Here is a 26,086-nt window from a genome sequence, read left to right on the forward strand (position 1 = left end):
GCAGGGTGCCCCCCAAAACCCAGGGTCAATCCCATCTGTCCTCCCTTGACTCCACCACCAGCAGGCAGGGCCAGGGTCCCTGAGGATGCTGTGCCAGGCTCAGTGCCCTGGGCACCAGTACTAAGGGGATGCTCCACAGCAAGATCCCCCCCATATCCCACCCGTACCATGGGGCAGCCTTTGCCAACCACCCCAGGAAAGCCCCAAAACCCCGATGGAGGGGAAACAGAGCAGTTTCCATCCTGAAACCGTTCCCTAAGCCGTTTGCTCCCCACTAAACCCACCGCTGTTCCCTAGTGCCAACAACGCTTGCGCCCTGGCACACACCATGGAGAAAAGAGGGCAGCAGCTGCCAGGCAGCGTGCAAGCAATGACATTTACTGCAAGGAGGGGGGGGACCGATGGGGGCAGCTGGCTGCTGATTATTGCATTATTTGGGGGGTTTAATTCATCTTCCTTTAAATAAGATTGTTCCAACAAACAAAGCGCTCGCCCAGGCCGGGTTTCCAAGAGGAAAGATGCCGGCGCGGGATGCGCCGCAGCCCCATGCACCCAAAGGCTAGGAAAAAGAGGGATCCAAACCTATTCCTATGGGCAAGTCTCCGGTGTGAGCTGAGCAAGGCCATCGGGGAGGCTGTGTGGGGGCAGTTACGGGGTTAGCTATGGATGCATTGGGTTTCTCTCCCCCCACTGTCATTCAGCCCCTTCCCAAACCTGCTTCTCCACACATGGCGCATCCCAGCCAATTTGGGATCTGTTTCCACCTCCTGCTTGCTGCAGCATCCAGAAGGAGCTGGGAAAACCCCCCTGCAAATCCCAAAGCAGGAAACCGCATCCCAGTTGCAGGGTGATGCCTGGGATGCTCCATGGCCCCACATCCGTGTTGCATCCCAACATCCCGTGCCTACTGCCACCCACCAGCCCTTTGTCTCCCAGCCCATCCCTGGCTGTGCCCTGTGTTTTATTGCTATTAACACGCAGAAAATACATGGAAAAGAAACAATCTCTTCCCAGCTGAACCCCTGCATCCCTCCCATCCCTTTTAATACAACCTTGAGCCGCTCTGCCCAATATTCCCATTTAAAACCACCAGCACAGTGGCAATGGGATTTGTTGTCATTTGGGGAGATGGGGAATTTTTGTCTTAATAGATGGGTTTTCCTCATTTACAGCAATAGTGGATTTGGGAAGGGTTCATTGGATCAGACACTGCAGCTGCAGGCACAGGGATTCTCCCAACAAGGCATCACTGCTCAGCGTCACTTTAAAGCCTCTGGGATGCTTAACTTAGTGATTTATCCCTGTTTCCTCCTAGCCATTTTGCTCTCGTTTCAGTGCTTCTCCCCTCCCCAAACAACCTCTTTGGAGACACGGAGCCATGCAGGAACCTTGCTTTTGAGGAGCTGCCATTTGCCATCCAAAACACACCCCTCCATGGGATGGAGAGAACCCCAATAACTTCTACTGGGGCACAACTGGAGAGGAGAGCTCTTCCCCCCCCAGTGAAGGATTGCATCCACCCTGGTCCAGTCCAGAGAATCCCAAACTAGTTTGGATTGCAGGGACCTTAAAGCTCATCCAGCTCCAACCCCTTGCCATGGGCAGGAACAGCTTCCACTTCCCAACCCCATCCAACCTGGCCTTGAGCACTGCCAGGGATGGGGCAGCCACAGCTTGTCCTGGTCCCTCCACCCTCACAGGGAAGAGCTTCTTACATCCAACCTGAACAGGAGAAGGCAAGAGGGAAGCTCTCAGCCCTCCATGGTACCCACTCTGCAAGTGGTACCAGTAAAGCACTGGTGCAACCGAGTCCAAAATCCACCCAGTTTGGCTATTTTGGGGGAAAACACATCCAACCCATGGGGAATACAAATGGATGGAGCTGGAGGGATGGCCAAGTCCTGGCACCCTCAATGCCCAGCTCCTCCTTCTCCATCCCATTCCCTAGCACCTGCCGGGGGGTTCCGCTGCCTCCCGCTCCCCCCCCTGCTTATGGCTGCTTCCCATGTGGAATTCCAGCCCCACAATGGCGCAGGCAGCGGTGCCAGGGGGATGCCAGCCCCATCCCGGGTAAACGCTGCTGCCCCTTTTGTCTGAGGCCATTGAAAGCATTGGGGTGGTGGCGGCGGAGGAAGAGGGGGGGTGGCTGTCACCGTGTGATGAGTGGCTGCGCGGCGTTACCCGTCTGGCACCGGTGCCCCCTCGCCACAAATGCCATTGGCAAAGCTGTGCACAAACAGCTTTTCAGGGCTCGCCTGGTTCTCCCGGCTGCCATAGAAACCCCTCTTTTAGCTGCGAGTATATTAAAGGGTGGCGCTGGCCCTCGCCTTGAATTCATCACATTGTATTCCCCCGGCGAAAAGAAGCCCCAAATCAAAGGAGAAAACCCACCCCTTTGTGCTCTGTCTGAGGGAGATGGTTGGGCTCCGGCTCCTTCCGCACTTGGGATCGCATCTCCCCCCTTCCCAAGCATCCCATCAGCCCGCAGCTCCCGGCCTCCATCTCCCCCAGGCACCACCAAAAGGTTCCTAGAAGAAGGATCATCAATAAAGAGGAGATAGGAGCAGGTGAATCCCTCCTGCCTCCTCTCCATCCCTCCCCAATGCTGCTCATAGCCAATGGGTCCCAACAGGGGCTTTGGGGATGTTGGGAGAAGCAGGCAGGGATTTGGACACGCAAATCCCTTTCCAGGTTGAACAGGAAGTTTCCAGCTTGAGCAGCAGGAAAACGGCCGTGGAATGCACCCGAACTGCAAGGTGCCATCCAAGAGGCACAGACCCATCACTGCCCAGCTGCTGAGCCAGCGCATCCCCTGCACACGAGCAAGGATGTGCTCCGGGCTGCGCAGAGCGGCTTCGCCCGCCCTCGGCGGCCCTGGAGAGGTAATTTAGTCATTCCCGGCGCTGGGAATCGCCCATTCAAGCGGATTTCATGCCCTGCCACCGGCCACATCTCTCTATCAGGGTGGCCGGCGGAGCAGCACCCGGGATCCACCTCCAGCCCTTATCCCACCACACTGGAGACCCAAAGCAGCCCCAGGATGCTCCACAGTCCAGGAATGCAGTGGAACCCCCCTGCACTTTGGGTTGAAAGCTGAGTTTTCACTTCCAAAGAGGGGAAATTCCCATTTCTTGCAGAATTTGGGACAAATCCTGCTGCAGATTTCATTTGGCTCCCCAAATTTCCCGTTTCGGCCAAAAAAGAAGCAGGTTTGTGCCCATCTCTTGTCCATCCAGTTCCCTCTGCGGAACAGTCCTCAAACCTAACCTGAGCTTCCTCCTCCTGGCTCCCATCCGCGCAGCCAGGAAAGCATTCCCGACCTTTCCCAAATCTCATCCCAGTTTCATGGTCAAGCCATTTATTTTGCCCCCATTGACCAGGGAAGCAGCAAAGCTCCAAGCCAGGCCCTGCTGTGTCCTGGGGGCCCTTCCATCAACTGCATTGCTCAAACCCCCCCTCCAAGTAACCCTGGTTCTGGTCAAGAGCCAGTTCTAAAGCTTGGACTCGGCTTTGCTGGGCTCTAAAGGGGTCCCAGAAGCCAACAAAAGGGGATGGACAGGAGGTGCCCAGGGCATGGTCCCTGTTAGGCTTTAGTAGAGTGCAGAGGGGATGAATCTTGCTCCAAAGCCACTCTCAGCTCAATGAGTCCCTGCTGAGCATCAATGGTTTCCCCTTCCCTGCCACAGCTTGGGTGTTAAGTCCTGAGGAGCTGGGGGGCCTTGGGGGTTCCACATGGCCCCATACAACCCCCCCAGACCCCAGCATCAGCACCAGCACTAAGCTGATGTGGGTGCAGAAGTGCTGGGAAGAGCCACCCAAAAGCCCCACACACAGGCAAGGGGGAGCTGGGTGCCTGCTCCTCAGTGGCCTCACCCCAGTACCAAGCATCCCACGGCCCCACAGCATCCTCACAGCAGCGATGCACCCACTCCAAACGATCCGCAGCACCCAAAGGGGTGCAGGAGCACCCAGCCCCCCCACTATGGACCAGCCCCATGGTGGTGCTTTGGTCCCTCTCAACGTGATGATGATGGTGAAGGGGGGACCGTGGGCCGGCTGGGTGGGGGGGAAGGATCCTGCCGCTTGTCTGGCCCGATCTGCATCACAAAAGGCCCATTCTTGCGAACTTGGGCGACCTCCCGACCCCGGCAGCTCGGGGAGTGAATGGCTTTAGTCTGCCACGACCATCATGTCACTGTGATTAGTGCGTGAATAAACTCTCAATCCCGGCCTTGGGGGAGGCAGAGCCGGCGGGAGCAGCGCTGGAGCCCTCCCAGCCCTGCCGCCAGCACCCAGCACCCAGGGGTGTGCACCCAGAGGGGACCCCATCCCACCCAAAGCATCCTCAGCGCGGATCCCGCCTCCCAGCTCCGTGCTGAGGGGATGCTTTGGGGTGATGCCAACCCCTTCCCATCGCTGCTGCCTCCCCAGGAGGCCTCGCAGGGGGAGCAGAGCAGCCTAAAGGAGGTGGGGAAGGACCATTCGCTCCTTTAGAGCCCAAAGCTCAGGCAGCAGCAGCAAGAGCATCGGTGGGGAAGCTCCCTGCACCGCTTGAGTAGACAGGGCCGGATCCAACCCAGGTCCTGGAAGGGTTCACCAAGAGCAGGAGCCTCCAAAACACCTGAGTCTTCCAGAATGACCCAGCCAGAGGCACTCACCCAAAGGAGGGATGATGGGTTCCACAGGGGCAGCCAGGCTGGTCCTTGCTCCAAGGATGCTCCAAGCTCACTTTGGTCCCAGCGGCCCCAAGTCCAGCGTCATTGAAGGGGATCCAAAGAGTTTGCAAGCTTTGGGGCAGGCAGAAAGGCATGTTTTGAGGGGAAAACCTGGGGGATCTTGTGTTTCTGGAGGCCCTGAAGTGAAATCCATTTACAAGCCAACCTGCCGGATGCAACCAGCCTCCAGCATCTACTTTTGAGAAGCTGAACTCTTGCGCATCCCTCCCGCTTGCTGCACACCCCAGACTATCCCATAACCCCCGGGTTGCTCAGCACCCATCCAAACCTGCCAAAATATCACCAGTTTAAGCCTAAAAATGCAAGATCTGTAGAAAAGGCTTGGGAAGACAGTAAATTAGGCCCTGCGCAAGGGCTCTACATGGGAAGCTAATGACCTTTTGTCTCTCCTGTCTACAGACGGGCCTCATTTGCATGGATGCAGTTGGAATAATCTCTCCCATATTTCAAGCGTGTGGCTGCATCCCCGCATCCTCCTCCAGAGAGGTTCCCTCCTGCTGTGCGAGCCATTATAACCCTGCAGCCACTTCAGACTGCCTCCAAAGCCACCGAGGCACCAGCCAGGCTCTCCCCATGGGTCTGAAAGAGAGGGGCTGAGGCCCTAGATGTGGCCAAATGGAGCAGTCCTGATGCTAAGGGATACCGCAACAGCAGCGCCCGCACCTCAGCTATGGAGAGCATCCCTATGGGGAGATGCTCCAGTAACAGCCCCCATCCTCCTCCAGGGACCAAGCTTTTAGGTTGATGGAGCCCAAGCGTTTTGCTGCAAGCTGGAGCCCTGGGATGCTCTTTCTTAGGTGCTTTAAGGATCTTTATGAAGCAGCTCCCAAAGGGCAGGTTAAAAACGGTGGAAGTGGGAAAACTGGGTGCACTTGAGGTCTCCCTGCACCTCTCCTGCTCATGTTGCTTTTCCTCATGGCCTGGAGCTATCTCAGAGCTCAAGAGGAGCTTTGGGCCGTTGTTGCTCCTGCGACCAGACCAGCTCTTTGCAAACCCAGTTCCTGCTCAAGGTGTGCAGCAGGGCTTGCAGGGACCCCCTTATGTGGGGTACCACTGGCTTCACACTGCTCAACCGCATCCACTTGCTCCACAGAGATCCCAAGAGCAGGATGAGCCCTGGCTCTGGGCAAACTGGATTGCAAGAGCCAGAGCAATGCAGCTTAGGCAGCCCAGGACCCCAGAACCCTGAGCATCAGCCTCCCCATCTTCCTCCTCAGCCCTTTCCAAGGCTTCCAACATGAAAATCCTCCCTTCCAGCATGAAAATTGATGCTCCCTCATTTTCTGCTGCCATCCCGCCTTCCACCGAGCCTCAGGACCTGGTCCCAGCCCCTTTCCCCTGCACCAGGATCAGGTCCATCGGGGAGCAGAGCAGCTCCGTTAACAATAACTCCTGCGGTTGCGGTGCTGGGAAGGCAAACCCAAGCCCTCAGACAAGGCACAGCTGTCAATCCAGCCCCGAGCACTCAAAAGATTGATTAAGGACCCCCCCCAAAATGAAAAGAGAAGGATGGGAAGGGAGGGGGGGACCCAAACAAAAGGGAAACGGGAATTTCTGGCCATGAGCTGGGAGGCGGGGACAGAGGGAGGGGACAGCCCGGCCACGTTAAAATTCCGACGGAGAACTTGGAGCTGAACTATAGAGTCTAGACAAGCATTCAGAGCCCTGGCCCCGATTGTTAGGGAGCCTCTATTGTCTTAATTAACCATTTGAGCCGCAATGGAAGCAGCCAAACCTTTTCTTCCGCGGCCCAACCCCTCCTCATGCAGACAAACAGCCCCGAGTCAAGTGCTGTGATTTAAACCCCCCATCGGCACGCACATACACACACACACACACACAGACACCTTCTTATGGGGGGGCTCTTTGCAACGGGGGGGGGGGGAGCTGGAGGTGGGAGGGGGGGAAAGAAATGCAAATCCTCAACGCGCCGTGAATGGGAACAAATGGGTTGATTCTTTTAATCTCCTAATGTGCTTAATAAAGCATTATGGCGATGCAAATTTGACTGTAATGCTGTACATATTTTCGTTGACATGCTGGTAATTTTAGTTGGCTTGGACAAGGCAGCGCTTTGTTTTAGGGAGTTATTTCTGGGTTGGGGTAAAAAAAAAAAAGGGGGGGTGTTTTGGGGGGTATCACAGGGTTTCTGCCCATGGTACCCCTGGGAATCTCTGCAGCTCACTCTGCAGAGGCTGCAGTTAAATCAATGGCTAAGGTGGCCACATTCTCCTCTTGTGACCCCAGCAGAGAAGCAGGAGCCGCTCAGAAGCGCTTCTCAACCCCCCTTTGAGCCCTCAGAAGCTCCACAGCCTCTTTTCACCCATCCCTCTGGTGCCTTCCTCCCTGCTACATCCCATGTATCCGAATGGGGATACTGGAGTGTCTTCAGGTACTGGAAGATGTAAAGGTATCCCAGGATGTGAATGGGCCTACAGCTTAAACCAGGGAGATTTAGGTTAGATATAAGGCAGAAGCTCTTCCCTATGAGCCCTCATCCCCCATCCAGCCTCTTTAGGGTGGGTTTGGGGTTTCTCTGCTCTGAGGGGTGCCTGCTCCTTCCAAAGGCGTTTGCATGAACCATTCCCAGTGCCCACCTTGAGGCCTGCATGTTGAGGTGGGGAAGGGGTTAAAAAGGGCTCATATTGCCCCTTCCTCACCATAACCTGAAACCTGGCACCTCTCTGAAAGCACCCTAGGGCAACACCAGCTTCTCCTATAGGTATGAGGGCTCTACACCCATTCCTAGAGGCAGCCTTGGCCCCGATCTGCCTCCTTTGCTGCTCGTGTGTGTGTCAAGGTACAAACCTGATTGCAGAAGAAAGGAATTAGTGCCAATTATAATCATGGTGCCAGGCTGCGGCTCTCCAAGGGGAAACTGTCATTTTGGCAGGATCAACGCAGCTCCGAGCGCTCTGCAAAGCAAACAGGGATGCGTGGCAATGGGCAGGCTCTGAATGCTCCCGAGCCCGCGTGGAAAAGGGGCTTCTTCAGCCCAAAGCTGAGCATCAAATGCTCTCTGCATGTTGAGAACCCCCACACTGCCCTGCTTTCCTCATGGGAGCCCTCCTGCCTCAGCATCTCCAAAGGGCAGGGGTAGAAGCAGCACTAAGGATGGGGATGGGGTCCTTTACAAAGCCCCTGAGTGCAGAGGGAGCACAAGCCTGGAAAGCTGCATCCCAAATCCATTGCTATAGGAGCCAGCAGCAGCTCTCCCCATCCTCCTCTCAGCCCTACAAGTGTGCAAGCCTTTGAGTAAGGAGGGTGGAAACTGGAGGCATGAAGGGTCTCCCCTTAACCCATAGGGAGCATTGATCCCCCCACCACATCAGGGATGGTGGCAGGAAGCCTTTCAGCAGCTGATCTCCAGCAGGGAATGGCTGCAGGAAGGATTAAGGGGATTAACATGGTCCAGGAGCTACTTCCAAGGGGTTTGCCACAGTCAAGTGCAGGGCAAGGAGAGACAAGGAAAAGCCCCTGCCTTCACCTAGGGAGCTGGCAAGACACAAGAGGTCCAGAACCCGTCCTGGTCTTTACTGGTCCTCCCTCAGGACCATTCCCACCAATGCAAACCCACCCAGGATGCGAAGAGCAGCATCTACAGGGAGGAAAAGCCACTTTGGCCCAACCCACATTCCCAAATTCCCATAGAGAAATAAGGATCACAGAAACTTACATGCTCCTTCGTCACTCGTGTGCTCCATCCATCACATCCATGCTCCATCCATCACATCCATGCTCTGTTCACCACATGCTCCATCAATCACAACCACACTCCAGCCATCATGTGCATGCTCCAGCCTCCTTTGGAAGGACAGGGACCAGCCCAATACCCTGCAAAGGGGCTGGAGATGTCCAAGGGATGCCAAGGGTGGCGTTCCCTCTGTTTCATCTTTGTTCCACCCTCGCAATGTAACCCCTCTGCTCCTAATAATTCATCTCCTTTATCCGATGAGCTCAGGCTCATTTGGTCTGTGCCAAGCACCTTCCATCACCATTCCCCGCCATAGGAACAGAGCCACCAGTGAACAGACACCTTGAGCAAGCCAAGCTTTATTGTCGGCGATCCTTTGGTTGGGGTTGGGTTTGCCATGCAAGAAAAGCAATTGGGAAGAAAGAAAGAAAGAAAGAGCTCTCCTATAGCAGCGTGAACAAGAGGGAGGCAGAGGGAAGCCGGAGCCTTCCCTTCATTAGCATGAAATTTGCTGGTAATTAGATTTCGGGGCATGAATATTTTAAAAACATGGAAAAGACAGGCTGTCAAAAACAGCCCGGCACCGGCAATTCCATCATTTGGGAGACAGAGACATCCACAAGCCATTAACGCACATTTCCTGCGCTCCGAGGCTGCCTTGCCTTGCTTTGCTCCTTTCCCCCTCCCAGCCTCGTGGTCTTCACCTGCAAGCAAAAGCAAACACAAAATCACTGCAGCTTCCATTGGCGCTGGTTGCTTCCTGCTTTGCCAACATCCCAACGTGATCCCGGCGCATCCTTCCCTCCCCTGCCTCCCACCGCAGCCTTGCTAAGCACAGGCAGGCCTGAGGTTGGGTCATCCATCAGACCTCCCCCCTCCTGCAGGACCAGATTAAATTAAGGCTGCAGGAAGCTTCTGTCTTGATCTTGAGGCTTTTCTGCTGAAAACACTGATTTTGATCACTATTTGCATAATTGTACGGTTAGGTGCTCGCCGGGTCCCTAATGATATGATCTGTGTTCAACACCGCTCCAATGAGGGACGTTTGTGAGGGGCATAATAAACCACTGCTCTGTGCTTACCGCAGGCCTGGCCTTGGCTCTGCACTGGGATCCCCTTCCCACAGTCCCTCCCTGCAGCCTCGTGACCCCCAAACCATGGTGGGGCCAGCCCCACGCTTGCCCTCCCCATAGAGTCTGTGTGTGAGGACACGCACCGAGGGTGATGCCAGCCCCTGCGGACAGGGGTTGTGGTTGGGGTGCTGGTCCCTGCTACCAAAACAACCCTCGGCAGAGCCACCATCCTCTGATGGCTCCATCCCAAGGGACGCGGTTGAGACGCAGCACTGCGGGCATCGTTCCTGTCCATGCTATGTTAACAGGACCACAAGCTGGATGGAAAGCAGCACAGTCCAACATTTCCCTCTGTTTTCTCAGGAGATCAATGCATGCCCGAAATAAATCCAACCCAGGGGCTGTTTGTTGGGATCATTGAAGATCTGACCTCTTTTGGAGGTGGGGGTATCCATCCATGCCCAGAACCAGAGAGCATTCCCTGTATGACCAGTACAGTGCCATCAAGCCCATGGATGTGCCCAGGAAGGAGCTGCTTGCTCATGCACTTGTCAAGAGGATATCAAGTTCAAGATGCTCCTGCTCATTGCAGGGAGTTGGACCAGATGACTTCTGAAGGTCCCTTCCAACCCATTCTATGGGTCTAAGATCCTGTTCTCTCCTGAACTCTTCCTGTGCAAAGCAGCAACATCTGGGGGGGATTTTTGCTTTCAAAGAGCCTGGCTTTAGCCCTAAATCGGGACCAAACCCTTGAAATACTCTGGAAAAGGGGCCTCTTTCCTCTGCACATCCCAAGTCCTTCAGAAATCAAGTCCTTATTATAACCAAGCCCTCACAAAGCCTCTTGGAAAGAGGAAACCTCAACAAGAACCCCCCCAAACCTGCATTATTTGACCTTGCTGTTAAAATTGTCCGTGTTAGTTCCTCTTATCGCTATCATCACGATCACCATCTCTGGCAAATTCAACCTACACAAAACAGCCCCACACAAAGCAAATCCTAGACCTCCACTCGGGTCATGCCTCCCCAAAATCTCCTTTGCAAAGGCTTTATCGGCCCGGGCAGGGAGGAGAAGCAGTTGGTACAAGGAGCTGAGTGACCAAATCAAAAGCATGTGAGCAGATTAAAGAATCAATCGCTCCGTTTGATGCGGAGGAAATCCCACTAATTATAAAGAAGGGGCTTATTTCCTGGAGTCACTCTGTTTGAAGTCATCCAAACCAGGAATACTTAATTACTGTATGGAATATGGAACACCGAGCCCCTTCTCCCACTCGCCGGTCCTCTGATGCCATCGCTGGCACCAGGGCTTCCCCTGCCTATGCACTTATTGAGTCAAATGAAGCCCTCACCTGAGCCTGCAGGGACGTGTTTAAATGTGCTTTAAAAGGAGGTTAGAATGGAAAAGGGAAAAGCTGTGTTTTAGCCATGTGAGCTACCTGGCTATTATTGCAAAGGGGTGCTCATTCCCTGCCTGCAGCCTCCACAGTCATGTACTTTGGAATGAAAGCAGATTGAAGGGGTTCCCCTCATCCTGATCCTTGAAAAGGGAAGGGGACTGGCGATGGCATCATCAAATCTCACCCTCCACAAGCCTTGCCACAGCAGGAAGAGAAGAGCGAGCTGCTGGCTTTTGGTTTATGGACACCGGTAGATTACACCCATAGACAGGACAGAAACCCCCCAAAACCCCCAGGTATTTGGAGGCAAAGAAGGACTTTTCCTATCCCAACTGGCACAAAGATGTTGAATATTGAAGGCTCTCTGGTTTTCTTCATCTCTCCAGGTCGGGACATGCTTTGCTCAAGGGCAAACCCCCCTCTGCAGCTCTTGGCTCTGGAGCCAGGTGATGAGCAGCACAACCTGCATTAAAACCCCAGCAATAATCATCCTTTTGGAGGCTGAAAACCGTGACCCAAAGGGTGCAGGCAGGGAAAGGCAGGGAAGTTCACTTGATCAAATCTTGCCATCCTCACTGCGGGCTCAGGGGGAGCTGGATACCCCTGAGTGCATCCCTGGCGCTGATGCTGCTCCCAAACCCAGCGTCCTCAAGCAAAGCCATTCCTGGCTATGATGCAAAGCCCACAGGATCCAACCCCTCTCCCAGGATGAGATTAAGCTCTCTGAGCCCATTATTCCTCTAAAGAAAGCCTCTGGGGAGCAGGTTTCATGCAGAGCTGCCCATTTCCCTGCTGGGGCAGCACCAGGACAGCCCAGGTTTGGGTTTTGCTCAACCCTGGTTATGAGATTTGCCTCCTGCGCTTCCCTGCCTGGCCTCAGATGTTTGGGATGGATGGAGCAGCCGGATTTATCCTTGCCCCATCTCTGGCAGTGCTCAGGGCCAGGTTGGATGGGGCTTGGAGCAAGCTGCTCCAGTGTGAGGTGCATCTGGTTTGGAACTGGATGAGCTTTAAGGTCCCTCAACCCAAAGCATTCTGTGGTTCTGTGGCTCTATGACAATAACACAGCACCAGCGTTCGGCCCTTCCTGGCTGGTAAAAGAACAGCAAGAAGGGAATTGGGTTTTATCCAAAGAGGCTTTCTAGGGCTGGAGATGATCTTCCCTCTAATCCATCTCAGTGACATGTGTTAGTGGTGGCCTTGGCACTCCATCTCAAAGGGCTTTTCCAACCTGGTTGATGCTGATTCTATTCTATGCAGCAGCAAGGGGCAGCCCCAGGGCTGAGCTCCAGGTCCATGCCTCAGCCATGACCTGCTGCAGGAGGAAGGAGCCTTGGCTGCATCCCCACCGCCTGAGGGATGCGCTCTGGGCAGACAGAACCGAACCCTCCCTGGTCCTATCCCTGTCCTGCATCACCGCTCCTCAAACAGGGATGCGCTGCTCAAGCACATCCCCATCCACCAGCCCTTTCTGTACACTGAGCACCGGGGCGCAGGAAGGGGGCTTACTCCCTGGAGGAAGGGGTGAGCAGGTCCCCACGGAGCGGGTGATTCTGAGCGGGTCACTTTGCCTTCATTATGTGCAGTTTGTACACAGGCATCATTAGGGATTCATCCGGTTTCCCTAGCAGCAGGCATTAGTCTGGTTCCCTTTCCCCCTTTATTTTTAGTGTCTTATTTACAGTTTGACAGAGTAACTGTAACCCTTGCAAGCTACTCCAGCGGCTTTAATCGGGGGAATAATGGCCCCTGTCTGGCCATGAATAGAATTTAGGGGACAGATTGTTCCACACTCGCCCGGTGGGGTAATTTATTTATGTGCGCACTTGTCAGGAGGAGAAAGGGACGGGGGGGATCTGTATGCGCCGAGGACACTGAAAGGGAAGGGAGAATGGAGCCAAACACCCCAGATCCCGCTGCCCCCCCCTTGCTTTTGGCAGCTGAATACCTCCAGTGGCCGTGAACTTGGAGGGGTTGAAAGCCCCATTCCCAGGCCCTCGGCACGTCAACGGGGCCGCCGGGTGCCGGCAGCGGGCTCGGGGCTCCAGATGGGTCCGGCCGCGGTGGGCAGCCCTCCCCGGCACTGCCCCGCATAGCCGCGGCGCGGGGAGCACGTCCCATAGCAACCGTACAGTAGCGGGAGCACAGCGGGGGTCTGGGAAGAGAGGCAAAGCCCTCGGAGAAATACAGGATGGGGCCAGACAATGGCCCCTCTCATATCATAAATTACACGGCAGCAACAAAAGGGGATGGATCCGGGCCTCGTCCCCACTCCCACAGCCTGGGTGCTGGTGGGCATCCTCGGACAGGGTCCGCTCTTCAGCAGGGACTGGAGCGGTAGGACAAGGGGTGATGGGTTCAGAGTGAAACGGGGCAAGTTCAGGTTGGAGATGAGGAGCAAGCTCTTCCCTGTGAGGGTGCTGAGGCGCTGGCACAGGGTGCCCAGAGAAGCTGTGGCTGCCCCATCCCTGGCAGTGCTCAAGGCCGGGTTGGATGCAGGGCTTGGAGCATCCTGCTCCAGTGGAAGGGGTCCCTGCCCGTGGCAGGGGTTGGACCTGGATTTAAGCTCCTTTGCGTCCCAACCCATTCTATGATCTATTCTATGGCAGTGGCAGCCTGAGGGGTTTCCAAAGGAGGGAGGTGGTGGCGTTGCCCCTCCCAGCCCATGACATCTCCTGCACCTTCCTCTTGTCCCCACTCCACAGCATCCCTGCATTCTGCCCCAAAATGCTGCCAAGCATCTGATGCCTGCGCATGGACTCATCCATCACGCCAGGCCTGTGGTCCCTCAGCCAGTGCTAACCAGGAATGGGGAGAAACAGATCCTGGTGCAGAAGCGCAATGCTTTCTCCTTCTGATCATCAGAGATGAGGCCCTTTTGCTCCTTTTCCTCTTGGTGGTTCAGATCCAGGAGCATTTTGCATCCAGAGCTGACAGCAGCAAAGTCTCAGCTCAGCTTCCCCCATGGGCTTTTGCCTGGGTCTGGATGAGGCTCCATCACAGCCTGCCCTGGATTCCCATGCAAAGCAGCACAGTGGGGTGCAGGCAGTGGTCCCCTGCTTGGTCTGGCTTCCACCTATGCTGGGAGCCTTTCCCTTCTACCTTAAAGTTAGCACATAATGACAGCCTCTGCCTAAGTGAAGGCCCTTTCTAAGTCACTGGTGTGGTATTAAGGCACCCCTGATGTCTACACACTTACACCCACAGCAGCCACATGAGTACAGAGCATCTTTGCTCCTGGGGTATCACCAGTTTACTGTCAGAGGTACTTAGAGCTGGGTGAGACACAGGAGGACTAAAGCAGACAGAGAGCACCAAGATGTCATCTCCAGGCCATGGTGCAGAGAAGCACAAAGTGTTCCCTGGCTCTCCATTGCCTGCAGCACAGCCCATGCAGCGCTCCTGGCGTTTCTCCATCACTGCTCCAGGACCAAAGGCTTGGTGTTGGCTCTTTGGGAGCAGAGGTCCTGCAGGTGATGAGAGCTCTCATCCAGCTCTGTCCCAGACTCATACTCAGGATCCCACCTCTGGGGTCACCACCATCTCATGGCCAAGAGATGCACTCAGACCTAAAAGCTGTTCTAGTCCCAGACTGCTTTGGGTTGGAAGGACCTTAAAGCTCCAACCCAGGGACACCTTCCACTAGAGCAGGATGCTCCAAGCCCCATCCAACCTGGCCTTGAACACTGCGAGGGATGGGGCAGCCACAGCTTCTCCATTCAACCCATCCCCTTCAGGGGGGATTCAACCCAAGACTTCCCCTTGCTCACCTCAACCCCAGCCCTGCACACACTCAAAGGTGCAAGAACGAGGTCTTTGCTGCCCCATGCCCCCTGCTCCATCCCACCACAGCAGTGAGACCTGCGGCACGGCTGCGTCGGGACTGGAGGGGGGAACCCTCCTCGTCGGGGTACAATGAGTGTCTATTCTGCTGATCACAAGCTTAATCCTCTTTGGTTTTTAATTGGCATTTGGGCTAAGCTGATTTAAACCTCTTCACCTTGTTGGGTTCCCCCCTCCCCACTTCTTTCTCTTTTTTTGGACCAAATAACAACGCTGCCATCACCCAGTCCCCGGCACAATGACATCTTTGTGCGAGGGCGAGAGGAGAGGAAAGGGGAAGGGAGGGAGGGGAGAAGGGAAATGCGCTGAACCCACTCGGAAACAATGCGGAGTTTGTGATTCAGCCTTGACCACTGGCAAAGGACCCGCTTCAGCTGCGCCTGGTTAATAAACACACTGTCCCTTCCCAGCCCCTCTCCCCCCTGCCCATCACCTCCGCCTCGGGGCTGCTCTACCTGTGGTACCCATCCCCGGACGGATGCAGCATCCCTGCGCCCCAATGTGGTACCCACATCCCAACTCGCTCTCACCAGTAATGCAGGACCAATGCACAGCAGCAGGGTGGTGATGTCCCAGTGTCTCCTCCATCCCAGCTGGTGTTGATGTCCCTATGGAGCCCTGAGCAGCCTGGAGGGATGCTGCTGCAAATCGTGGTCTACATCACTGTGCTCCAGGAGGAGGAAGAGGAGGAGGAGGATGCATGCGGGAGCAGCCACGGTGAGGGGCTTCTGCACAGCTCCCACTGGCCGGGCTCTGGTGCCTTTTGGAGGTGGTTTCTTTCCCACTGCTTGGTTCCTGCTCACCTGAGTTAAAACCAAAAGCAGCAGAAACACCTTTTTCACCCTCTTTCCACTTCAAAGATGAAAGAACCCCAAAGAACCCCCAAAAGACCCCTTTGTTCTCACAGGTGGGAGCCCTTTCACAGGGATTGAGGATCACGAGTCAACAAACCCACATGGACAAAGTTACATCCACAACAGTCCCAGGCTTTGGGATGAAGGAATGGGGAGGAAGGTGCTGGTGACCACGGAGCTTTTGGCCTCTCTGTTTCCCTATAATGTGGTCATGGTGGTCTTGAAGCAGTCCCTGAGCATTCCCTATGGGATTCGGCCCATCCCGGCAGCGTGCAGAGGCTGCCCAGTGGAAGAGCTTATGGAAAGCCTCATAAATGAATCCACTTACCAGGAAATTCCATGTGAACTGTCACCGGGGCCAGAGACACGGGATTCACCAGCCGGAAAACGAGCAGAGCATCACCAAGGGGGATCCCACACTGGTCCCTGGCAGGGAGAGAAAGAAAAGAGGATGGGAATGTGCTAAATGTCAGCCCCATCCTTCCGTGCCTGGATTACACCAGAGCAGGGAGATTACAGACACGTTCCTGGTGGAAAAAGGGGATGGAGGAAGAGAGGGATCAGCTGGGACAAAGCAGGGCTGGAAACTGGAAATCTAAGTCAAAACCCCCCTTTTGTGGGGCTGTTTTCTTCCCCATTTGGCTTCCCTCCCTGCCCAGGCCACTGCCAGCTCCATCAAGGCACTTTAAAGCCTTGGGAGCTGCATTGAGGGAAGATGCTTGGATTGAATGTAGAGTGAGGATCCCAGTGGAACACATCCCTGCGACCCCAACCCGATGCTCTGTGGGAAGCAAGCAGGAGAGCTCGGTTCCTTTCTCATCTGCATAAACTCTGCCTTCATCCCTGATTCAAACAGCGAGTGCAGAGGTTGCTTGGCCTGTTTAATAGAGGAAGGTGCTTGGGCCAGAGAAAGAACCTTTTCTCCTGCCCATTAGTCCCATAAATCATTGATAACGCTACAGAAATCAGAGAGAGAATCCATGCTGTGGGAAGGAAGCGATGGAGAGTGAGCAAGAGCAGAGCAGGGATGCCCACATCCATCCTCTCCTTCCAGCCCCGCTTCCCACCCATCAACGTGCCCCATCCCAGGGTGAGAATGAGAAAAAGGAAGGAAGAACCCCCCCAAACCCAGCATGGAGCAAAGGTTAGCAATGAAAGCAGTGAGAAACCAGCTAAGCCCATGCGGCTTAGCCAAATAGCTGAGAGCCTTAGTGCATTTTTGGGAGCTTTAGGAACGTGGTTCCCATTCCTGACTAAGCACGTTCAGCAGGCGGAGGGGAGCGCGTGGATGCAGGAGGGATCCCAAGGGATGGTGATGGTCGTGGTCACCACTTCCCTGCTCCCGTCCCACCTCATAGACCCCAGGTGGGCCCAGGACTGAGCTAAGCAGCACTTCCCTATGGGGACAATCCCAACCAAGCGCGTTTGGGGCTCCAGCATCCACCCATCAAAGGGAAAATCCCGGGATTTCTGTTCCTTCTAAGGATAAATTTCCGGTTGGTTTTAATCTGCTTTCCACATTCCCATCGCACCAGGGTTAAACTCACTCGGTGTACTGAGGCTTTTAAGTTCCTAGGTCCCATGGCAACAGAGGGATGGGGAGAAATAAAGAACAACAAAACTCTCATGTAACACCCAGATCTGCACCTAAAGCACCAGCTTCTCCCAACGGGATCTTCAGACAAATCCACCCCACAGCATTCCCAGTGCCGGGGTAGAATTGCTCAGTCCACACCCCGTTGGGTTCTATGGTGTAGAAAGGGAGGTTTCCCCTGTCTTAATGCAAGGTCTTTGTACCCACAACCCATCTGGACCAGGTGAAGCCTCTCCCACCTCTGCTTATCCAAGGAGGGGATGGATTCGCTCATGGCTCACATCGATTTCCCCTCCTGACCAGCCACAGAATGGGCTCAGCAGTATTAAAAATGGCTCTGTTGGGTTTTTCTGGGTCAAAGAAGTGGGGGGGACACCAAGATTACAAACCAAAGGGGTTTCCCTCGTCCTAGTGAGGTCTACAAGGAACAAAATGGCATTTCTTGCTGAGCCCCAAACCACACATCATCCATATGTGGCCTGGAGGTTGCTTCCAATGATAATGAATAGAAGATGGGGTATAAAAGCCTGTCCCTCGCCTTGGCTCCATCCCACTGCACAGCATGGAGCAGAAACAAAAGGAGCTTGAGTTTTAGGGGGTGAGTTGGGTGCTTTGGGCATGGCCGGGGGGTTGCTCATGGCCACGATGCCCTACACCAACCCATCAGGGGCAGGAAGAGGAAACCCCCCATGGGTGAAGCTGGGATGAGCACCCCGTGGCGAGGATGCGGTACCCAGGGCGCGATCATCGGCGTTGCCCGGGATGCTGCAAGGATGCAGCCGCCCGCATGGTGAGGACCACGGGGGGAAGAGAATCGGCCATTTTAGACGTCGGCTGCCTAAAATGGTGGATTCCCACCTTTTTTTTATCCCTTTCTGCTCCCGTTTCCAGCACGCATGCACCCGCGGGAAGGGGAGGGAGAGGGGCCGCAGCCCCCCGCGCGCAAGGGCGCCGGCAACGGGAGCCAGCCTGGAATTAAGAGGGAGAAATGAAACGAGGGGAAAGGGGGGGAAAAGAGGGGAAGGATGCGCTTCGCCTCGACACGGCCTATCCTATCCTATCCTATCCTATCCTATCCTATCCTATCCTATCCGTTGGCTTTTGTGCATCCTGCGGAAGGGAGAAGCAGGAAGGCTTCGAGGGGAGGGAAAAAGTGGGGGGGAAGGAAAAGGGGGGAATGAAGAGTATTTGGGCGAGGCTGGTGAGGGGCAGGGATGCGCATGGGGTGCGGAGGGGGGGGATCTTCCCTCCTTTCTTCGCCGACCCCCCTTCGCCCTCCCCGCAATCCCGCTTTGACTTTTCCCACAGAAGTAGCCAACCTCCAAGAATGCAAATGACATTCATTATGCAAATGCATGCAAATCAGGTTTAACTATCGGAAGAAGGGCTCGGAATTTCTAATGGGTTAACTCTTTCGCGCACAACCGGGATCACAAGAGCCCCCCGTGTCTTCCGTAGGGCTTTGTGTTCCCTCATCCAGGGCCGGGCACCCCGACCCGCACCCCCTGGGTGCCCCGTGGTCCCCATGGAGGGTGTTGGGTGGAACAAAGCACCAGGGCAAACCCAGCATCACCAACAAAACCCCACTGGCGTGGGAGCGGCTGCCCCTTCCTTCCGCACGCAGGCAGGAGGGGAGACAAAGCAGGGTGAATGCAGGACTGGGAGGGGGGGAAAGAGAAAATAAGGGAGGAAAAGGGAAAACAAACAGAAAGGGAAATGAGAAATTTTAAAAGGAACAAAAAATTAAAATAAATAGGAAAGAAAAAATTGAAAAAAATAAAAATGGAAAAGGGAAAAATGGAAAGGGGAAAAAATGGAAAATGAAAAAATGGAAAAGGAGAAAAATGGAGAAGGGGAAAAATGGAGAAGAGGAAAAATAGAAAAGGGGAAAAATGGAAAAGAGGAAAAATGGAAAAGAGGAAAAATGGAAAAAGGGAAAAATGGAAAAGGGGAAAAATGGAAAAGGGGAAAAATGGAAAAAGGAAAAAAGGAAAATGGAAAAAAGGGAAATGGAAAAAAGGAAAATGGAAGAAGAAAAAATAAAGTGTAAAAGGAAAACAAAGAAATGGAAATGGAAAAAGAAAATGGAAAAGCAAAAAAAAAGGAAAACAGATAAAGGCAAAAATGGAAAAGGGAATAAAAAGAAAAAGGGAGAAAAAGGAAAAGGGGAAAAAAAAAGAAAAAGGGAGAAAAGCGAAAAAGAAAAAAGAAACTGGAAAAGGAAGACTAAAAATAAAGGAAAAAAGGGGAAAATCTGGATTGAAACCCATGAACCAAAGAAAGGGCAGGGAAAAGCAGGAGGTGAAACCCTCCCCGCGCTGCGCCCACAAAGGCTGGTGGCAGCCACGAGGGTTCTGCTGTTCACATCCCACCGGTGCCGGGACAGGCACGGAGCCACCGGCTCTTTCTGCTGGGGAAAGAAGGCCCCAAACGGCCCCAAATCCCCCTTTTTTTTGCCAGCTTTTGCATTGAAAAACTCCTCATTTCCAATCACAGCTTCCCCGGGTGCTGCGTGAGGCCGTTTCCCAAGAAGGGACCTAGGGAGAGGTGGCAGTGGTGGCACCAGGACCCCCATCTGCATCCCTGTGAGCCGGGATGCTCCCAATCGTGGCACCACCACCCCTCTGGGAAAAGCCCAGTTCCCCATCCCAGCCCCCAGAACACAAAGGCCCTGGTGCCAGGAGCTGAAATGGAGAAATCCCGGTGCTCAGGCTCGTGCTCACCATCCCCAGGGATTATGGAAAGGGAGCAATGGATGCATCGCATCGTTCTCAATATTTTATGGAGCTGCTGCTATTGATTAGCAATAATAATGCATTTTAATATTAATTCTGAGCCTTGCCTGAGGATTATGCCTAAAACCATTGATTTTCCTGTGATTTTCCATGATTTTTATGCTCCTTCCAATACCCCCATTTGATTTTTTGGTCCAAATCTGCTCCAGACCTCTTATTCTTGAGGCTGGGAGCTGCTGGGAGCAGGAGGAAATCTGGGCTAGGGCAAGAAGCTCCCATATCTTAGGGGTTTGGTTAGGAGCACCATTGAAAGGATTGGTTTATAGGGCTCTGAAGTGCACAAACCCCGAGCTACTGGACAAATCTAAAGTGAAATAAAGCTTTTTCTTTCGTTAATAAATAGTCTTTATAAATGTGGTCTTTGCCTGCTTAGGCCCCTGCAGAGGGGGAAATATTCATTTGGTAAACCTTGAGCATCCCAAACCAATGAGAAATGAGTGAGCCCATTCCCTATGGACAAAAAAATTAGGAGGGGGAATAAATAAATGAACCAAATCAGGATTAAAAACCTTATCAATGAAACCAATTTGGGTTTCTTTCTTCTCTTCCCGGCCTCCAACACGCAGCAATGGGCCATGTACGCACCTTGCCCTGCTCCTTTGGACTCCCAGCCACACTTCCCAGTGGTCAAACTGGAAGTGGGCGATTTTGGGGGAAGAAGGACTGGAAATGCTATAAAGGATAAAAGAATTGGAGGCAGAAAATGGGGCCGGTGGGTGCAAATCCCAACAGCTTCTCATTGATGGTGTCTAATAGACAGCATCATTATCATAGCACAGTGCTGAGAAAGCCAACTTCTCCAATGCTTCCTTAGGAGCACACAAGGAGCCTGTAAATTGCCCTTTACTCAGCCTGGTAACTCCTTAGGATTCACTTAGTAAATACCTGGTGGCAGAGGCATCCCTGGAGCTGCAGGACGCGGGCTTCAGGCTGCGGGAATGAAACACAGGTTTGGTGGGATTAGTGCTGGCGAGCGTTGGAGAAGCATCCATCACATCCCAGAACGCGCTGATCTTTAGGAGCCTTCCAACCCAAATCATTCCAGGATTCCACGAGCTGGAACTCTGGGTTTCTCCCAACTTCCCACATGAAAAGCATCACTTGCAGCAGTGATTCCAAGTGTGGTTTGCTATGAAAAAGGCATCTCTGTCCCTCCACCTCCCTCCTCTGTCAGATTTCCCATTCACACCCGCATCCATTTCCAACCATTTTGCCCCATCGCTGTTGCACCTCTTGAGCCCTGGAAAACTCCAGCATTTTCCCAGCCCCAAGGGTGCAGCCTTTGGGAAAAAGAGGGAAATTTGCAGCTTCTACATCCCCCCCCCCCAACAAAATACAGCTTTCCAAGTGTTTTCATCACTTTGCATTAAAACCCACTGCCAAATAGCACACACTGGGAGTGTTCAGCCATGCAGTGGAGCCTGGCTGTTTTCTTCCCATAAGCCCTGTTTTATGCCCCAAAAGACCCATTTTCCCTCCTTGCCAAAGGGGGTGATTTCCAGATGGGGTGCTCAGCACTGGGCTTTGTCCAGGGCTTTTCCTAAGCCCCACCATGGGGAAAACGGGCTGGGAGAAGATGCCGCTGGTCTTTAAATGAATCCAGTGTCAGAGGGGGGAAAACCAGCAAGAGCAGGAGGAAAACAGCCTGGACAGAGATGTGGAAATACCAAGTCTTAGGGATGGGCTATGGGGCAGCAGGAGCCGCCACCATGGCTGGAAGTCCCTAAAGCCTCCATCTCCATGCTCCAAACCAACATTCCCAAAGGAAAAGAGCTTTCAAAGTGCCCAACTGCTGCACAAACCTCTTGGTTTTCCTCCCTAGCAGGACCTGTGGGGACTTCTTGATGAAATCAGGGATTTGGGGCTATTATACCTGCACCAAGGGGTATAATTCTCCTCTTACAGGGAGAATCCTGACTTTTCACCACTCCTGGCAAAAGCAAGAGGAAAACAGGAATCCCGCAGTGGCGACTCACGATACCCAATGCTCATCACCTCTCAGGATGCAATGGGATGTGGAAACACCCTTAGCCCACCAAACAATTCCCACTGGGATCACAGAGGGGATTTGATGAGCAGGCTTTAACACAGCAGGAGGCGAAGGCTCCCTGCACTGCTTCCGAGGCAGGAGCTCCTGTAACCACTTGGATCTCCTCTCCCATTGCCCTTTTCCCAAGGGACCTCACCAACCTCGCCAGGGCCACGTTCCCTTTTGCATCCCTCCAAAAGCCCCACTGAAAAGAGAAAGGAACCCAACCAAACCCAGCGCCCTTTCTTCTGCTCTTCCCAAAGGACCGGGAGGCGCGAGCACTCGAGAGTCAAATTTGCCCAGGACCCGCGGTCCCTAAGAAAGCAGGACTCATTCTCCTTCCCCAAACTCCACAGCAGCAACAAAAGTCCCTTTCAAGCCCTTCCAGACGCAAGTCCTTCAGCTCAATTAGTCAGGCACACAGAGACACAAAAAAGCCTCCCATTCAAGCCAGTGGCTGGCTGTGGAGGACAAGGGCGAAGAAAGGATCTTTCTCCCACGCTTTCACTGGGTGTCATAACAAGCAGAAAGCCCTCTTACGGGGGGATTATTGGAGATAAGAGTCCGATGGAGGAGCTGGTGCAGGAGGAAGGGAGGAGGGGATGGGGTTTGGAGCTTGCAGCTCCCAAGGTCGGGAGCGAGCGCGGCACCGCGCTCCATCGCCAAGGGTTGAAAGAGGAATGACGATATTCCAACCCCCCCCTTTCCCTGGTCCACACACGCGCAGAATAATCCCGCTTCTCCATGGCAACCTGCTCCGTGGCCATCCCTCGCACCGGAGGAGGGAGGCAGCTCAACGGCTTGCCCTGGTGCTGGCAAAGCCTCCATGAGATGGGCAGTGGGGCCGGGGGCTGTTCGCCCCCTGATGCTCCAAAACCAAGCACTTATCCCAAGCCAAGAGGGCCAAGAAGATGGAAAAGCTCCCTCTGTGCAGAAAGCCACCCAGCCCGGGTGATGCTCATGGAGATGGGTGGGCTTAAGGTTAAAAAAATAACTTTTTTTGGCTTATAAAAGGGAGGAATTTGGTGGGTTTGTGGCTCAAAGCCGAAACAAAGCAGGAGAAGGGAGAAAATGCCCCAAAGAATGGGGCTTGTCTGCAAAATCATGAGGTGGCTCCGTGGTCCGGGGCCACCCGTCCTCTGTGGTACCCATCCAGCATCGTGAGCCCTCAAAGCTCCCTACAGGCAGCAGAAAGGTCCTTTAGACACCAATACTTGCAGCATGCATCAAGGTTCCTAAAGGAATTACGTGCCTCATGCCCTTCAACAGCCAACCAAAGCTACATCCTTAATACCCCACAGCCTTCCCATCGGCTCCATGTGGGGCTGTGGAGGCCGGTGCACTTCCAGCTCTTTCCAAAGCCACAATTCCAGGGTCAACAAAGCAAATTCCAAGTCAATGTTAAAAAACAGGGATTTTTTAGGCACCCTTCTCTGCTGTGGGATGCTCCCATTCCCAGAGGATGGGAAGAGCATCCAAGCTTAGCAGCGTTTTACAAGAATTGGGAATATAAACTCTCCAGCTTGGGGATGGAGAGCCGAGAAACTCTCTCGGAATACATTATCCCATAATTGTAGGGTTTCAAGCACTCTCCTCCCAAGCAGCTGGTGCCTGCTGATGCCAGAGAAAGGTTATTTGGACCAGATGCATTCCTGCCCGGGAATCCCTAAACCAACCTTGTGAAATGCCATAAAAGCTGAATATTCCACCTTATTCTTACCTAAACTGGCAGGCATTTACCAAAGCCAGAGGGGAGGAATGGGCAAAACAAAGCAGGCTGCTCAGGGATAACCCTTCCTTCTTTCCCAGTGCTCTGCTTCCCTTTTCCCCCCGAAAAGGGGTGACTTTTGAGCTTCTACCAAGCAGGAATCTGCTAAAGGTCAAATGAAACCTGGTTTAGCTGCACCCATCTCAGCAATACAAGGCCACAGGGGAAACCAAAAGCCTCCTGTAGCTGCACGCACGGCTTGGGGCTGAACCAGCCACCAAACACCCACTGCTTCCCATTGCCAGCACTTATCAATCAGCTTTGCCTTCATTTTTCCCCTCTTAGAGCTGCATTTTCTGCCTGTCCCAGAACCAGCTCCACCTACCCATAGAAACCCAGTGCACCAAAGGGTTGAACCTGAAGCGGATGCTCCCTTTGCCAGCACCAGCATCCTGGCACCGCTCCCTTTGTCCCTGCTCCGGCAATGCTCCAAGCCCTAAAAGTGGAATTAAAATGGCTTTTACACCTAGCCCGAGCTGTCAAAGCTGAAGCTCAGGCCACGGCTGGGTGAGGATTACACAGCTTAGCTTTACACTTACAGATGCCAGGTTTAAGGCTGGTCTCGGCTGGAGCGGGATAAAGCCTGGAGTTATCCATCAGTATGAGCCTGTGATCCACCGATAACCAGAGACGGATTCAGATCCAAGACCTCCTGTCCATAAAGACACCCCTCAACCCTAATCCCAGCACTGGGATCGGTGGATTCCTCACCACAGCTGGGAACCCCAACTTCCCAACCCTTTTGCTGCCAAACCAACCACAGGCAGACCCTGCTGCTCCCAGTGCCATCGGTTGTCATCCTTCCTCCCAGTGTTCAACAGCCAGGGGAAAGGCAGCGAGCGGGGAGGTGTCGGCACTCACACGCACACGTCCCTTTCCATCTCCATCCCTGAGAATCCCCCAGGACAAGCCGGAACGCGGCCCCCAGGGACTATTTTTAGGGCCACGTTGGCAGCGCTGTCAACACAAGCCTGGACCAGCAAAACCTCCCGCAGCAGCAGCGGTGGCGGCGGGTGATGGGAGAGGCGAAGCTGCCGGCGAGCGCCGTGGCTCTGCCTTCACATCCAATCACCCCAGCTGCATCTGAGCGACCTCAGTCTCCTCTGAGCAGCCTCAGGACCACAGAGCTCATCGTTTTCCTCCTATCCGTCCCCTTCCCCAAGGCACTGCCACCCGCTTCCAGCAGGCAAGGCGCAGGAGAACCATGCGGGCCCATTTGGTGGGCACCCAGCATCGCGTTTGCACCCCGGGATGGGGTGGGAGAGGAGAAATCCCTTCTCGCACGCAGAAACCATCACCCCAATGCCATCACAGGGTGCTGCAAACCATGTCCCATCAGTGACCAGAGCCACGTCAGGTGGGGACAAGGACCAGGGTCACCTTTCCTCATGTCTCAATGGGGGCCCCTGGTTCATGCAGAGCATCGGTCCAGCCTCTGTTCCCGCACACCCGGCACTTGCTGGAATGAGAGCGGGGCCTGATGTGATCCCGATGGTGGCTTAGAGCACCCACTCGTCCGCTTTCTCATAATCCCAACAGGAAAATCGTCCCCTTGATAACATTTGGGGGTTTTGGAGCCCTGATTGCAAAGGAAAGACCCTGCTCTCGGCACAAAGACGAGCTCCCCTCTCAGCCCCGATCCAGGGCTGGAGCCTTCACTAAGCGTTTTTGACCCCTATAGGTACAGATGGCAAGAAGCTGTCTGCTTTCTCTTGGCACAGAGACATTCCCCACCCCAAAAACCAGCTCTGGTCCTGGAGCACATCGCATGGACTCAGCACCCCAAAAGCGGAAGAGCTTTAGGGGTGATCTGGACATGAGCCGCTGCCTCCTGCCTCAAAAGCACCTTTAAAACCTTTGCATCTCCCATGCAAACCTGGCTGGGAGTGCTTAGAGAAAGGAAATAGATCCATATACTGTTAAACTCTATAGATATACACACAGATCTATACCGTACCCATATGGTTTCTTCGGGGTGGCACGGCCACACCGTTTCGCACCTACCGAACCCTGCGGTGGGAGCGCGCTGCTAGGGAGGGAAAGGAGCTTTGTGGAGACCTCGAAGGGCTTGAGCCATCAGGGCCTCCTTTTGTTTGCAGCTGAAAAGTGGAAAAAGCCAGCAGAAAATTCCTCCAGTTGGGAAATCGCTGCTTTCCCCAATCCTGATTTTAAAAAGGAACAAAAAATGAACAATTTCTCACCGTTTGGAGGGGAGAATTTCCTTCTCTTATGGGTAAAAATGGGGAATGTTTTCTCCTCTCCAATATCCACTGGCAGCATTGACCAGCACAAGTATTCCT

The 26,086-nt window shown here is 54.0% G+C and overlaps 2 long non-coding RNA genes across 3 annotated transcripts; both read right to left on the minus strand.

The window, feature by feature from the left end:
* Window positions 1-8,773: 8,773 nt before the first annotated feature.
* On the minus strand, window positions 8,774-15,481 carry LOC133224067 (uncharacterized). The gene is made up of 2 exons (XR_009728755.1): window positions 15,277-15,481; window positions 8,774-9,134 (listed from the first exon to the last, which is right to left on the minus strand). It is a non-coding gene; the product is annotated as an uncharacterized LOC133224067 (long non-coding RNA).
* Window positions 15,479-25,377, minus strand: LOC133224068 (uncharacterized). Of its 2 annotated transcripts, XR_009728757.1 has the most exons (4): window positions 23,739-25,377; window positions 20,875-20,919; window positions 15,929-16,026; window positions 15,479-15,549 (listed from the first exon to the last, which is right to left on the minus strand). It is a non-coding gene; the product is annotated as an uncharacterized LOC133224068 (long non-coding RNA). The 2 variants fall into 2 exon arrangements; XR_009728756.1 differs by lacking the exon at window positions 23,739-25,377 and having other exon boundaries at window positions 20,875-22,185.
* Between the last annotated feature and the right edge of the window lie 709 nt (window positions 25,378-26,086).

Source organism: Neopsephotus bourkii, unplaced genomic scaffold, assembly GCF_033783945.1.
Source record: "Neopsephotus bourkii isolate Nb327-2 ecotype Australia unplaced genomic scaffold, CSIRO-AGI_Nbou_v1 NB_1660, whole genome shotgun sequence".
Lineage (NCBI taxonomy): Eukaryota > Metazoa > Chordata > Aves > Psittaciformes > Psittacidae > Neopsephotus > Neopsephotus bourkii.